This window comes from Balaenoptera borealis (assembly GCF_965194805.1).
Source record: "Balaenoptera borealis genome assembly, chromosome: 16".
Lineage (NCBI taxonomy): Eukaryota > Metazoa > Chordata > Mammalia > Artiodactyla > Balaenopteridae > Balaenoptera > Balaenoptera borealis.
In genome coordinates, this window is record NC_138872.1 from 43,987,863 (window position 1) to 44,001,958 (window position 14,096).

General features: G+C 39.3%; 1 long non-coding RNA gene across 1 annotated transcript; it reads right to left on the reverse strand.

Moving 5' to 3' along the window:
- Positions 1-8,168: 8,168 nt before the first annotated feature.
- LOC309612705 lies at positions 8,169-12,145 on the reverse strand. Its single transcript, XR_014235356.1, has 2 exons — positions 11,734-12,145; positions 8,169-8,852 (listed from the first exon to the last, which is right to left on the reverse strand). It is a non-coding gene; the product is annotated as an uncharacterized lncRNA (long non-coding RNA).
- Positions 12,146-14,096: the final 1,951 nt, after the last annotated feature.

The window sequence follows — 14,096 nt, forward strand, 5'->3', positions numbered from 1 at the left end:
CATTCAACCTTCCTGGAGGCAACCGCTGTCCTGAAGCTGCTGCACCTCCCCACTATCTGTACAGTCACTGTACATGCTTGAATGAGAAAAACCTTAAACAACTGGAATAGACGGAAAGATCAGATCTTGGATAGGAGGACTCAACACCATAAAGTGGATTCTTCTATCCACGCACCTGTGGTCAATTAATCTATGACAAAGGAGGCAAGGATATACAATGGGAAAAAGTGGTGCTGAGAAAACTGGACAGCTACATGTAAGAGAATGAAATTAGAACGCTCTCTAACACCATACACAAAAATAAACTCAAAACGGATCAAAGACCTAAATGTAAGGCCAGAGAGTAAAATCTCTTAGAGGAAAACATAGGCAGAACACTCTTAGGGAACTCCCTGGTGTTCCAGTGGTTAAGACTCAGCTCTTTCACTGCCATGGGCCCTGGGCTCGATCCCTGGTCGGGGAACTAAGATCCCACAAGCAGCAGAGCACAGCCAAAAAATAAATTAAAAAAACAAAACAACGCTCTTTGACATAAATCGCAGCAATATCTTTTTGATCCACCTCCTAGAGTAATGAAAATAAAAACAAAAATAAACAAATGGGACCTAATTAAACTTAAAAAGCTTTTGCACAGCAAAGGAAACTTTAAAACAAAAAGACAACCCACAGAAAGGGAGAAAATATTTGCAAACAAAGCGACCAACAAAGGATAATCTCCAAAATACACAAACAGCTCATGCAGCTCTATGTCAAAAAAAAAAACAACCCAATCAAGAAATGGGCAAAAGATCTAAATAGATATTTTTCCAAAGAAGACACTGGTGAAGGTGTGGGAAAAAAGGAACCCTCCCACACTGTTGGTAGGACTGTAAATTGGTACAAGCTTATGGAGAATAGTACGGAGGTTCCTTAAAAAACTGAAAATAGAACTACCATATGATCTAGCAATCACACTCCTGGGCATATATCTGGAGAAAACCATAATTTGAAAAGATACATGCACCCCAACGCAGCACTATTTACAATAGCCAGGACATGGAAGCAACCTAAATGTCCATCGACAGATGAATGGATAAAGAAGATGTGGTACATATATACAATGGTATATTACTCAGCCATAAAAAAGAACAAATAATGCCGTTTGCAGCAACACGGATGGACCTAGAGATTATCATACTAAGTGAAGTAAGTCAGACAGAGAAACACAAACATTATATGATATCATTCATATGTGGAATCTAATTTAAAAAGTGATACAAATTCTGTTTACAAAACAGAAACAGACTCAGATTTTGAAAACAAACATGGTTACCAAAGGGGAAATGGGGGGGGGTGGGGGAAGGGATAAATTAGGAGCTTGGGATTAACATACACACACTACTATATATAAAATAGATAACCAACAAGGACCTACTGTATAGCACAGGGAACTCTACTCAATATTCTGTAATAACCTATATGGGTAAAGAATCTGAAAAAGAATGGATATATGTATACGTATAACTGAATCACTTTGCTGTACACCTGAAACTAACACAACATTGTAAATCAACTATACTCCAATAAAATTAAAAAAAAAAAAGTAGGTTCTTCTAAATTAGAATTCAAGACCAGAATGACATCTGGAAAATCCCAAATATTTGGAAACTGAAATTACCCACAAAGCAATGAAAAAATTAGAACATATTTTGAATTAACTGAAAATGAAAACATATTAAAATTTGTGGGGGTGGAGTAAAAGCGGTACTTAGGGGAATATTCATAGCACTAAGTAAATGGATCATAAAAGAAAGGTCTGAAATCAGTGACCTCAGCTACCACCTTAGAAAAAGAGCCATAAACCCAAAGTAAGCAGAAGAAAGGAAATAATAAACATCACTGTAGGAATAAGGAATAGAAGAACAGGGGTTGGCAAACTTCATGCTGTGTGTGAAAGCTAGCCCCATGGCCTGTTTTTGTGCTACAACTGAGCGCTGAGCAGCTGTAACAGAGACTGTGTGGACTGCAGTCTAAAATAAAGTTTGATGACCCTAATAAACTAAAAGACAAAAACTCTATGATCATCTCAACAGATGCAGAAAAGGATATGACAAAATCCAACATCCATTCCTGATAAAAACTCTCAGTGAACCACGAATAGAAGGGAACTTCCTTAACCAGATAATGGGCATCTACAAAAAACTCAGAGTTATGTTATACTTAATGGTAAAAGACTGAGTGCTTTCCACCTAAGATCAGGAACAAGATAGGGACTTCTCTTCAGACCACTTTTATCCGGTACTCTCCTAAAGGTTCTAACCAGTGCAGTTAGGCAAGAAAAAGAAATAAAATGCATCCGGATTAGAAAGGAAGGAATAAAACTTTTCATTCACAGAAAACATGACCGTGGCGTAGAAGACTTGATATAATTTACAAAAAAGCTATTAGAACTAAAAAGTGAGTTTAGCAAGGATGCAGGACACAAGTTCAATATCAATTGTATTTCTATTTGTAAACAATTAGAATTTGAAATTTAACAATACCATTTACAACAGCATCAAAACTATGAAATGCTGGCAAGAGATACGATGGACCTGTATACTGAAAACTACAAAATACTGCTGAGAGAAAAGGAAGAAGACAAAAATAACTGGGCTGTTTATGGGCTGAAAGGTTCAATGTTGTTAAGATGTCAATTCTTCCCAAATTGAATCACACAGATTCAATGCAGTTCCAAACAAAATGCTACCAGGTCTGTTTTTGGTAGAAACTGACAAGCTGACCCTAAATTTCATATGAAAAGCAAAGGACTTAGCACAGCCAAGACAAATAAGAAAAAGTTGAAATCTGGAGCAAACTAGATAATGCTATCTATTTCTAGAACTATTCTACTCAGCGACCTCAGCTTCCACCCTAAATAACTAGAAAAAGAAGAAGAAATTAAACCAGAAGTAAACAGACAGAAGGAAATCATGAAGATCACTACAGAGGTCAAGGAATAGAACAGAGGTGGGCAAACTCCATGCTGTGGGTGAAGCCCAGCTCCAGGGCCTACTTGGTGAATAGACTGCTTGGCACAGCAAACCATTCACTTGCATATTGTGAGGACAAGGTACTACAGCAGTTGAATATCCATATACCACCCCCGCACCCTGCCGTGACCTTGGATCTACACCTTACACCATATACAAAAATTAACTCAAAAGGGATCATAAACTTAAGTGTAAAACCTAAAAGTTTCCTTCTAGATGAAGGAAAAAAAATTTTGTGACCTTGGGCTGGAAAAAAATTTCTTAGCTATGACTCCAAAAGCATTAAAAAACACGAATAAATTTGATTTTATCAAAACCAAAAATGTCTACTTTTCAAAAGATTCTGTTAAGGGACTGCCCTGGTGGTCCAGTGGGTAAGACTGTGCTCCCAATTCAAGGGGCCTGGGTTTGATGCCTGGTCGGGGAATTAGATCCCGCATGCATGCCGCAATGAAAAAGTCCGCATGCTGCAACCAAAGATCCAGCATGCTTCAATTAAGACCTGGCACAGCCAAAATAAATAAATAAATAACTTAAAAAGGAAAAAAAAAAGATTCTGTGAAAAAAAAGGAATACACAGACAAGCCACAAACTGGGAGAAAAATCTTTGCAAAACATATATCTCATACAGGACTTATATCCAGAATATATAAAGAACTCCCAAAACTCAATAAGAAAACAACCTAGTTTTTTAACAAATGGACAAAGATTTAGACAAACTCACCAACGCAAGGTATACACATTCCAAATAATCACATATAAAGATACTCAACATCATTAGTCATTAGTCATTAGGGAAATGCAAATTAAAATCTTAACAAGATAGCACTACACGCCTATTAGAATGGGTAAAATTTAAAAGGCTAATCGTAGCAAGTGTTGGAAGAACTGGAATTCATACACTGCTGGCGTGAATGCAAAATGCACAACCACCCTGGAGGAGTTTGGAAGTTTCTTAAAAAGTTAAAATTACACCTACAGTATGACCCAGCCATTTTACTCCTAGTTATTTGCCTCAAAGGAAGGGAAATACATGTCCATAAAAGACTTGTATGCAAATGTTCCTGGCACCTTTTTTGTAACAGCCCCAAACTGGGAATAACATACTATTAGCAAAGGGGGTAAGGGGGAGTGACTCTCATTATTTCTGGTGGTAGTACAAATTTTAATTCCTACATATTGTGGCAAAAGCCATCAAAATTATAACTGTCCTATACACAAAGCTGTATATGTATAAAATGATATATGTACATGGTTACTCAAATAGGTTTGTCTATAATAGCAAAAGGATGGAAACTGTTCAAGTGTCCATCAATAAGGAAATAGATTTTTTTTTCAAAAGGTATTTAACACCCTCTATTAGTTTGCAGGGGCTGCCAAAACAAAATAATACAGACTGGGTGTCTTAAACAAAAGAAATTTATTTTCTTACAGTTCTAGAGGCTAGAAATCCAAGATCAAGGTTATTAGCAAGTTTGTTTTTCCTGAGGCCTCTGTCCTTGACTTGCAGATGGCTGCTTTCTTTGCTATTACATTTTGTACTATATGAAAACATTGTTTTTTGTAAAGTTACAAAATAGAATAAATTCAACTCATCCAAAAATACTATCAACTGTGAAAAGCAATAGATCATCTGAAATCTACATCTCCCTCCTCTAAATCCTAAAAGATTAATGCATTATCATTACAGATACTTCTTTTAGTTATATGACTAAGACAAAAAAGGGAAGACATACATATTAGGAATGACCATATGTAGAGAAAAGAAAAAAATTCCTCAGAACATTTCGAAATATAGAATAAAATATTTAGAAAAACATGATAAAGTGAAATTTACTTAAGAAAAAGTAGAAAACTTGACCATAAACTAAAGAAAATAAAAAATTCATCAAAGATCATCATCTCTCTCCAAAGAAGACTCATACTGAGATGGTTCTGTAGGTATTAATGCTATTTTAAAAGGTACATTTCTATTAGAAATAAAGTAACAAGCACCACCAAAAAGAGACACCAGAACACTGACACCCCATCTGACTGTGGGGCCTCTCATTCTGCCTTCATGTGGTTCACGTGGCCTCCTCACTGGATCTGGGGGCCTATGACTGTATTAATTGACTGGATTTGGCAGAAGTGGTACTAGTTCAGTACTAGGTCTAGCCCTTCAGAAAACTAGCAGTGGGACTTCCCTCGTGGCACAGTGGTTAAGAATCCACCTGCCAATGCAGAGGACACAGGTTTGAGCCCTGGTCCAGGAAGATCCCACATGCCGTGGAGCAAATAAGCCTGTGTGCCACAACTACTGAGCCTGTGCTCTAGAGCCCGTGAGCCACAACTAGGAGCCCACATGCCACAACTACTGAAGCCCGCATGCCTAGAGCCCGTGCTCCACAACAAGAGAAGCCACCGCAATGAGAAGCCTGCACACCGCAACGAAGAGTAGCCCCTGCTCGCCACAACGAGAGAAAGGCCACGCGCAGTAACGAAGATCCAACACAGCCAAAAAAATAAAAAAAATTTTTAAACAATAAAAAAAATTTAAAAAGAAAGAAAACTAGCAGCACCCACATCCACCCTCTTAACCCTGCAGGAGTCCTAAGCTGCCAGGTGAGAAGCCCAGCCAGCTTGCTGGAGAGAACCACGGGAGAGGCCCACATGGAGACCAGAGGCCAAGCCATCCCAGCCAGGCCACCACCTGAATGCAACTGCATCAGGGACCCCAAGCAAGATCTGCAGAACCTCCCAGCTGAGCCCAGTCAACCCACAGAACTGGGAGAGCTAATAAAACGGTGTCATTTAAAGCCACTGTGTTCAGATGGCTGTTTCATAGGAACAGATTATTGGAAACACTGACAAAGTATAGACACATATGTGAAGACACACACGTTTCCCTCTTCCCAAACACTATAAACCAGCATCACTCACAGTTGCAAAATTCCACAATAAAATAACACCAAATCTTGCAGTTCACTAAATGGTTAACACACCACAGCCAAGAATGTTAAAAATGGAATGCAAGATAGTTCAACAATAAAATTCTATATATGTAATTCATAAACTTTAGGGAGTTAAGTGAGAAACCATATATGATCATCACTCAAGTTCCCAAAGTGTACTCGGAAGAATCATGTTTGTTACCTACCACTGTTTTGTTTTATTATGGTATTAAATTTATTTTGAGGTTTCAAGTTGCACTGGCCACAAGTTTTGGTAGTTTTCCTGGAGAAGTATGGGATAGAGAGATTACGAAGACTGTGGCATTCCAGTCAAGTCAGGAAGAAGAAAAGTTGTTAGCTATTACCAGCAGTAGTCAACATTTTCCTGACAGTTCTAGACAACAAAATCAATGTGAAAAAGAAATGAGTTTATATAGGAATGTGGCCAAATCATCATAATTTACAGCTTTTTTATATGTATCAGCCAAAACCAATTAGAAAATATAATCGAAAAGAAGATTCCATTCATATTAGAAACAAAAACTAGAAGGTAATTGGGAAAACACTAAAAAGAAATGGGCTTGCACTTATATCCGTAACCAGTTAACAGTGGACACACTGGATGGTGGTATTCATTTTTTACACTGCATTTTTTTTTACCTTTTTAACTGTGCATATATTACCTCTATAATAAGAAAAAAACATATATTTTAAAATTCTAGCCACAAGTCTAGAGCCAGTCAACATAAATCAATAAAACCTACAAAATTTTAACTTTTCAACAAGCATACATTCATTTCAAATAAGGAATATGCTTATTATATTCTGGGAATTAAACAGAAAAGTACAACATATAGCAATAATTTACGTACAGGAATGATGCTGGGCTGGCAACAGGGCAATGGCCTTCACTGCTGTCTATCCTCACGGCTGATTCACATGGAATCTAGGATCACCTGCACGTGGTTCCACATGCTTGGAAGAGCAAAATGCAAGGCAAGGAAGTGACCACTGATGGACAGTTAAAACATCATCCATCCCATTCACTAGGGAAATACTCCATATTGTTTATTGGCAGAGATTCAGATGAAAATCTCACGTGGCTACAAACCTATGGGAGGAATTATTTTTAAAAATGAGGGAATTCCCTGGCATTACAGTGGTTAGGACTCTGTGCTTTCACTGCTGAGGGCGTGGGTTCAGTCCCTGGTCGGGAAACTAAGATCCTGCAAGCCGAGTGGCGCGACCATAAAAATACATAAACAAAAACAGTCTGTCAAGGGCTGCCTACTGACCTAAGTACGTGTGTTGTGAAAATATGCAGATCCACACCCTAGGTAGAGCCTCTCTATAGCTTGATTTCTTGAGTATAATTCTGGCCAGAAACATTCTCCTGTTTAAGAAATAAACTGCACAGAGAGTGTCAGGTACTGGGTTTATCTGGATTTTAAATTTGAATGCCTCTGAGATTACAGCCCAGCATCATTCCTGTATGTAAATTACTGATATATGTTGTGCTTTTCTGTTTAATTCCCAGAATAAAATAGTAAGTATATTCCTTATTTGAAGTGAATGTATACTAGTTGAAAAGTTAAAATTTTGTAGGTTTTATTGATTTATGTTGACTGGCTCTAGTCACTGGTCATGGAGTGGACTGGTGCGGAAAGGCCACTGACCACCAGGCAAGACCACTCTGTGCCTCTCCAATGTCTACCATTTTCAGTTTATCAGGCAACAGAAACTGCGCTCCACTTAGTTGACCAGCTCTTCATGTGACTTTCTGGTCATTGGGACTGTTGGGGGGAAACTGCACAAAGTTCCTTTCCTAGCCCCAATTCCAGTTTCCCTTTCCAAAGGGGAGATCCTGGTGCTCACCCCACAGGCTCGCAGACAGGCATGAGCCAGATCAGCCACCACTGCTGGAAAAGGGCAAAATCCATTGTGTCCTTCCTTTCTTCCTAAACAGCCAGGTGATAAGTTAACATGTTATTAAACATTAAATACGCTGAAAATTTTATAGGCCATCAGCTCCACCTGCCCACGTGATTTGGAAACATGAATTGCAGAAATTCAGCTCCCCGGCTTGCACAATGCACACTTCCAGCAACACGAGATGCACCAGGACCCCCTATCTCCCTATACAGCCAGGTGAAACTTCCTCATTGTTTAAAGGAGATTAAAATGTAATATTGATAATTTACTTTCATTAAACAAAAACACACTATAGTATTTTGGGAACTGTATATAGTATTTTGGGAATTGTATACAGTATTTTGGGAATTGTATACAGTATTTTGGGAATTGTAGGAATGTTGTGATTACAGATACAACGTACCACACAAAGGGGAGAATCCTGTACAATAGAAAAATAAACCACTTCCACCTTGTGAGCACAGAATGAGAAGATGGCGGTGTATGAACTAGGAAGCACTCTCTTCAGGCACAGAATCCGCTAGAGCCTTGATCTTGGACTTCCCTCTAGAACTGTGGACAGCAGATTGGATATGTGGGGTCTCTGTACGGCAAGAATTCAAATTCTCTATTGAGAACTGATGCTTCAAAATGCAAGCATACAACATAGATTCAAAAATATGTTTACCATGGAAGGTTATAGAATTATATTTGGAAATTAAATAAAAGAGAAACTCAGGTTCAAATGAAAAAAAAGAAAAAGAAAAAGCAACCATACTCCTTGGCCAAGCATTCCTGGTTAAAGAAAGTCTAAATTTTAAAACCAAAAAGTGGTGGGCCTAGGGGAGGTGGAGAGGGAGGTGGAGAAGCGTCCTTGGTTGGGTCCAGCCTCGAACGGGGGAAGGCTTGGCAGCCATCTGGCGTGAGGTCACGATAGCACGTGCTCCAGAACGCCTTGTCTAATCAGCTGCTCGCACTTCCACCGAGGTAGAAAGTGCTGAGGGAAGAGGGGGAGGAAGAAAAAGGAATGAAAAGAATGCTAAATTATACGATGCATCATTAAGAAGCAGCAACACATTATATATATATTTCAAACTCCACCAGCTAAGTAGTTAAAAGCTAAACTTAAGTATTTTTGCTATTTTAATCAACTGAAATGGATGTCAGCTAGAGCTGTACTGAAGTCTGAATTTTATAAACAAATTCACGTTTTGCTTAAGTTAAATGTAACTAAAGAGTTTTGAATTCTAGTAGGTATTTTCCTTCCTGTTTGCATTTTAAAATCTACGCACAGAAAACCCAGGTAGGTGAGATTTGGGGCGCTGGATCACAAGTGGTGCAGCGACAGCTCATTAGGAAGGCAAGCGGAAGGAGTGTCTTCTCCATTAAACCCCTTCTAGGATCTGAGTCTGAACAGTCATTCTTCTACTAACAGTGCAACTCTTCTCCCATACTTTCCAAGGATTAAAAGTCATGGTAACCTATGACATGGGTGCTGGTCACACGCTGTGTGTGAGGATGCCAGTGCCTGGCTAAGGCTCATCCTCAACGTCTCCTGAGAGGACACTGCTCTCGTCCTGAGGTGGAAAGGAGTCTCCTTGTCCGATTCCCTCTCAAAACACCAGGGCTTAAAACAAAAGTGAACATTTACTAAACTCTGGAGCGGGGAGGTGCTGGAGGTGAGGCAGGAAGACTTTCCAAGCTCACAAGTGACCAAAGAAATCTCAAAGACGAGACAGAGATACTTGGGTAAAAACAAGAAACAGTACATCAGAAAGTGCAGTGTAGATAACCCTAGAAAGTAACTGAAGGAGAGAGTGTGCAAAGTATTCAAGGAAGCGGATGCCACTTCAGTGCACCTGACCGTCCTCCACAAACTCAAAGGCCTCAGGTGAGACCCATGACCAAAGAAACTCCTCCAAACCAGTCATGAAGACCCATGGGCCAAGGACTGTTGTCTAACTTAATGGAATTTTTAAAAAGCCTTAAGAATATAAAATGTAAAAAAAATAAAAAATAAAGAGAGAGAAAAAACTATAGAGTTGCTCATTTAACAATTATTCCAATATCTACTAAAAAGAGGGAGTTCTGATTTCTGGACAACCAGAGAAGCATGCTTGCCATAGAGTCAATAATAAAGGAATGTACAGTAGGAAAATGTTTCCCTATTAATATTTTACATTATGTGGGTGATCTACACTACAGATTTTATAGAAAACTGGTTTCAGATGTGCTCAGACATTTTAGAAGCCCCTTAATATCAATTACAGTAGATTATGCTTTTAAGTTTCCCCATTTTTATAGGGTGATACTGAGAGACAAAGGCTCATTAAGAGGAAGGCTTCTGAATGCGCCACACAGTAAACAGCAATCGTCTAACAGCAGCAGACGGAGGAGGGACTGGGTTTCGGCTGCCCTGGCCCCACCCAGGCCCTCCCTGCTGAGGAGTCTTAGCACACTTGGTGGGAAGACTGGTCACAAAGCTGGAGAAAGAAATTCAACCAGGGGACAGTGTTTGGGGTGAAGTGCATTTTCTCAGATCTTGCTTTATGAGGCTAGCTTTGTTCTTGTGAACCCAGAGCTTCACCATCTATTTTCTATTCATTAGTATCCTTGGAAGGGAAACTTTTGCCTTAACAACCAAAGATTTTAGGGTACCCTGAAAATCTGTCTTTAATAATTCCAACTTTTGTTTCAGGAAACTAAAACTCCAAGGGTACTAGTAAAATAAGAGACCAACTCACCCTCCCTTAGGGAAATGAGCTAAGAACCACATAACCAGAACCATTCTTCGGCTCAACAGAACAAACAGAAGTCAACAAAAGTGACTAGGGTCATTAAATACCGACCGTCTCATAACAAGATGGCAGGCAACAAAGGAAAGAGTGGTTTTTACTAGTTCACCTTTCCTCCTATGCTAATATGACTACAGAAAATAGAGATAGGATAAAAAAAATTTAGCTAATGTGAATTCATCTAATGTGAACTTGAAGATTTCTAAGGAAACAATAAATTGAGATTCTTCGTAAGGAAAAATTTAGTGAGTTACAATTTCAGTCTTTCCTTATTAACTTCTATTATGTTTATATATTAAATACTTAGAAATTTTTTGATCCATATCACTATTTGTTAACTAAAGAACTAAGATTTAAAAGGTGAAGAAGTATAGGCTGAAAACTAGTGCTTAGCACCTTTTTAATAAATAATAATTTGAAGAAAGGAGCTAAATGCAACAACTTAATAGCCCCTTAACTAGAATAAGACCCACTGTGGCAACTTCCCAGGGAAATGCTTAGTATTAAATTCAAGCAATACCCTAGTAAATTATAGCTAATGCTTGAGCATGGGTTTCAACTGCATGACTCCACTCAAATATGCAGATATATATATACACACACACATATATAAAACCTGTATTGTCATTTTACAGATCTTTAAACTGACTAAGTATGGGGAAAAGTTTGTGTTCGATTAGAGATCACAAAAGGTGGGATCAAAAGAACTAGGGCTTGGGTCCTAATTCTATTCAAACGGTTTTAGCTTCCGGCCTTTGGGTGAGTCATTTATCCATCCCTTTGTTTTTGAGGCAGAGATAGAAGTACTCAGATTTCCGACTGTGTGGGGAGAGGGGAGTCTGTAGGCACCCCTAATCCCTGTGCATTGTTCAAGGGTCAACTGTAATTAACCCCGTCTTACTACATGCAACGTTTGCTTCACGTCTTTACATTTAGAAAAAGGACAAAAGAGTATTTTATAATAAACATAATGCCTACAATACAAATGATCATCACAAGGTGATACTTACTTTGCTACTGATTCCAACATTTTCGTCATTCAACACTCTTACAAAATTTAAAGTATCTTAAGACAATAAATACCTGGCTATTTTTTTTTAATAGGACTGAAGTACCATCATCAACTTCAAATTCTCCATAGTCTTTTAGACACCGCACCTGAAAAGAAAAACTGATGTCTTATCTAAATTACTTTATAATATGTAGAAACCATAAAGTAGATGGGGATTTATATATACCCATATGAAAAGTATTAGGCTTTCTCTTTATTTCTTCTCTGTGTACTTAGGCCTAGTACTCCTTCCTGTGGTATTCTAGTGGTTCTAATTGTCCTGTTTTGATGGGGAGGAAGAAAAATGGCAAATCTCCGAATATATGTGTACGTCAGCACTGACAGCAAGGAAACCTAAGGAGCTGCCAAAAAGAGACAACGTCACTGGATTGTTTTCCCTCTGCAAATTGTGAAAAATCAAGCAGTTGAAAACACATCTACAGGGACTTCCCTGGTGGTCCAGTGATAAACAATCCGCCTTACAATGCATGGGACGCAGGTTCAATCCCTGGTCAGGGAACGAAGATCCCACATGCCATAGAGCAACTAAGCCCATGCAACTAAGCCTGTGCACCATAACTACTGAGCTTGCGCACCTCAACTAGAGTCCACGTGCCGCAAACTACAGAGCCCACGCACCCTGGAACCCTCGCGCCACAACTACAGAGCCCACATACCCTGGAGCCCATGCACCACAACCAGAGAAGAGAAAACCCGCACGTCACAACTACAGAGAAGCCCGCGCACCACAACGAAAGATCCCTCATGCCTCAAAGAAGATCCCACGTGCCACAACTAAGACCTGACGCAGACAAAAATAAAATTAAAAAAAAACCCAAAAAACCCCCCATATCTACAAAGAAAAGAGAACGTTTTAGATCTACCCCAACCTGCCTCTTACAGATTCCTCCCATAAAGTATCAATATCTGAGAATAGGACATAAGTCTACAAGATTTGTTTTACAGATTCTGCCAATCTCCTTTGATTGATTGATTCAGACTCTTTCCCAGTATTACTTAGAAGCACACTAGGAAAGAAAAGATACAGACTCATGCTACAGGAATCAGGAGAGGGTCTTAGTTGGAAGGTGGGAGGGGTAAGGAGCCTGATAACCACTTCTGCAACTGCAAAGAAGGAACATTCAAAGGCAGCCCCAGAAATCTCAGACCTGGCTCAGCTTCAAGTGCTGCCACAGGAAGGCGGGCGGGCATTTTCATCTCCTATGAGAGTTCAGACCTCAGTTTATTCTCCAGAGTACTAGCACTGGTGTTAGCAAAGCCAACTCCAATGGCAAGTCTCAGATTCCTACTTTTCCTGGATAATTTCATGTCCTGTGATTCCTCTGCAATCCTACCATGACTCCCAAAGGCATTTTAAGTTGGTTTGAGAAATACAAGAAAAATCCCCCCCACCACCAGCATTTTGCTTCTTTAAATAGACTTTTATTGTGGAAAATCTCAAACACATTGAAAAGTAAAAAGGCTAATAAACTCAATGTCCCACCAACTGGCTTCAACAACTATCAGCATGTGGCCAATCTTGTTCCCTCGCCCACTTCTGGGTTATTTTGAAGCGAAACCTAGACATCATTTCATTTAATCTATAATTATTTTAGTGCTTATTTCTATAAATAAGATTTTTTTAAAAAAAAATCCCAATACAATTATCACATCTTATTAATAATTTTTTAATATTATGAAATACCCAGTTAGAATCCAAATTTCCCCATTTTGTCTCATGAATTTATTCTTAAAGTTGCCATGCTCAAATGAGAGTCAAACGAGAGCTACACATTACACATTTCTGATATGTCTCTAAGTCTCCTTTAATCTACAGGGTTCTCCCCCTTCCCCTTCCCCTTGGCAACTTGTTTGTTAAAGAAACTGGGAAGTTTGGTAGTTTCCCAAAAAATAGATTCTGTTGTGGACTCCTGTGGGGTCATTTAACATGTTCCCCCATCCCTGAATATCCTATAAACTGGAAATTAGGTGTAGGGGCTGGATCAGATCAGGTTTAGTTTTCTGGCAAATGGTGTTATGATGTTGTGAAGCACAAAATGTCTGGTGTCCCTTTTTGTTTTTTGGGTTTTTTTTTTTTTGGCTGTGTTGGGTCTTCATTGCTGCGTGTGGGCTTTCTCTAGTTGCAGCGAGCGGAGGCTACTCTTAGTTGCAGTGCATGGGCTTCTCATTGCAGTGGCTTCTCTTGTTGCAGAGCACAGGCTCTAGGAGTGCAGGCTTCAGTAGTTGCAGCACACGGGCTCAGTAGTTGTGGCACACAGGCCCTAGAGCACGCAGGCTTCAGTAGTTGCAGCATGTGGTCTCAGTAGTTGTGGCGTGTGGGCTCTAGAGTGCAGGCTCAGTAGCTGTGGCGCATGGGCTTAGCTGCTCTACAGCA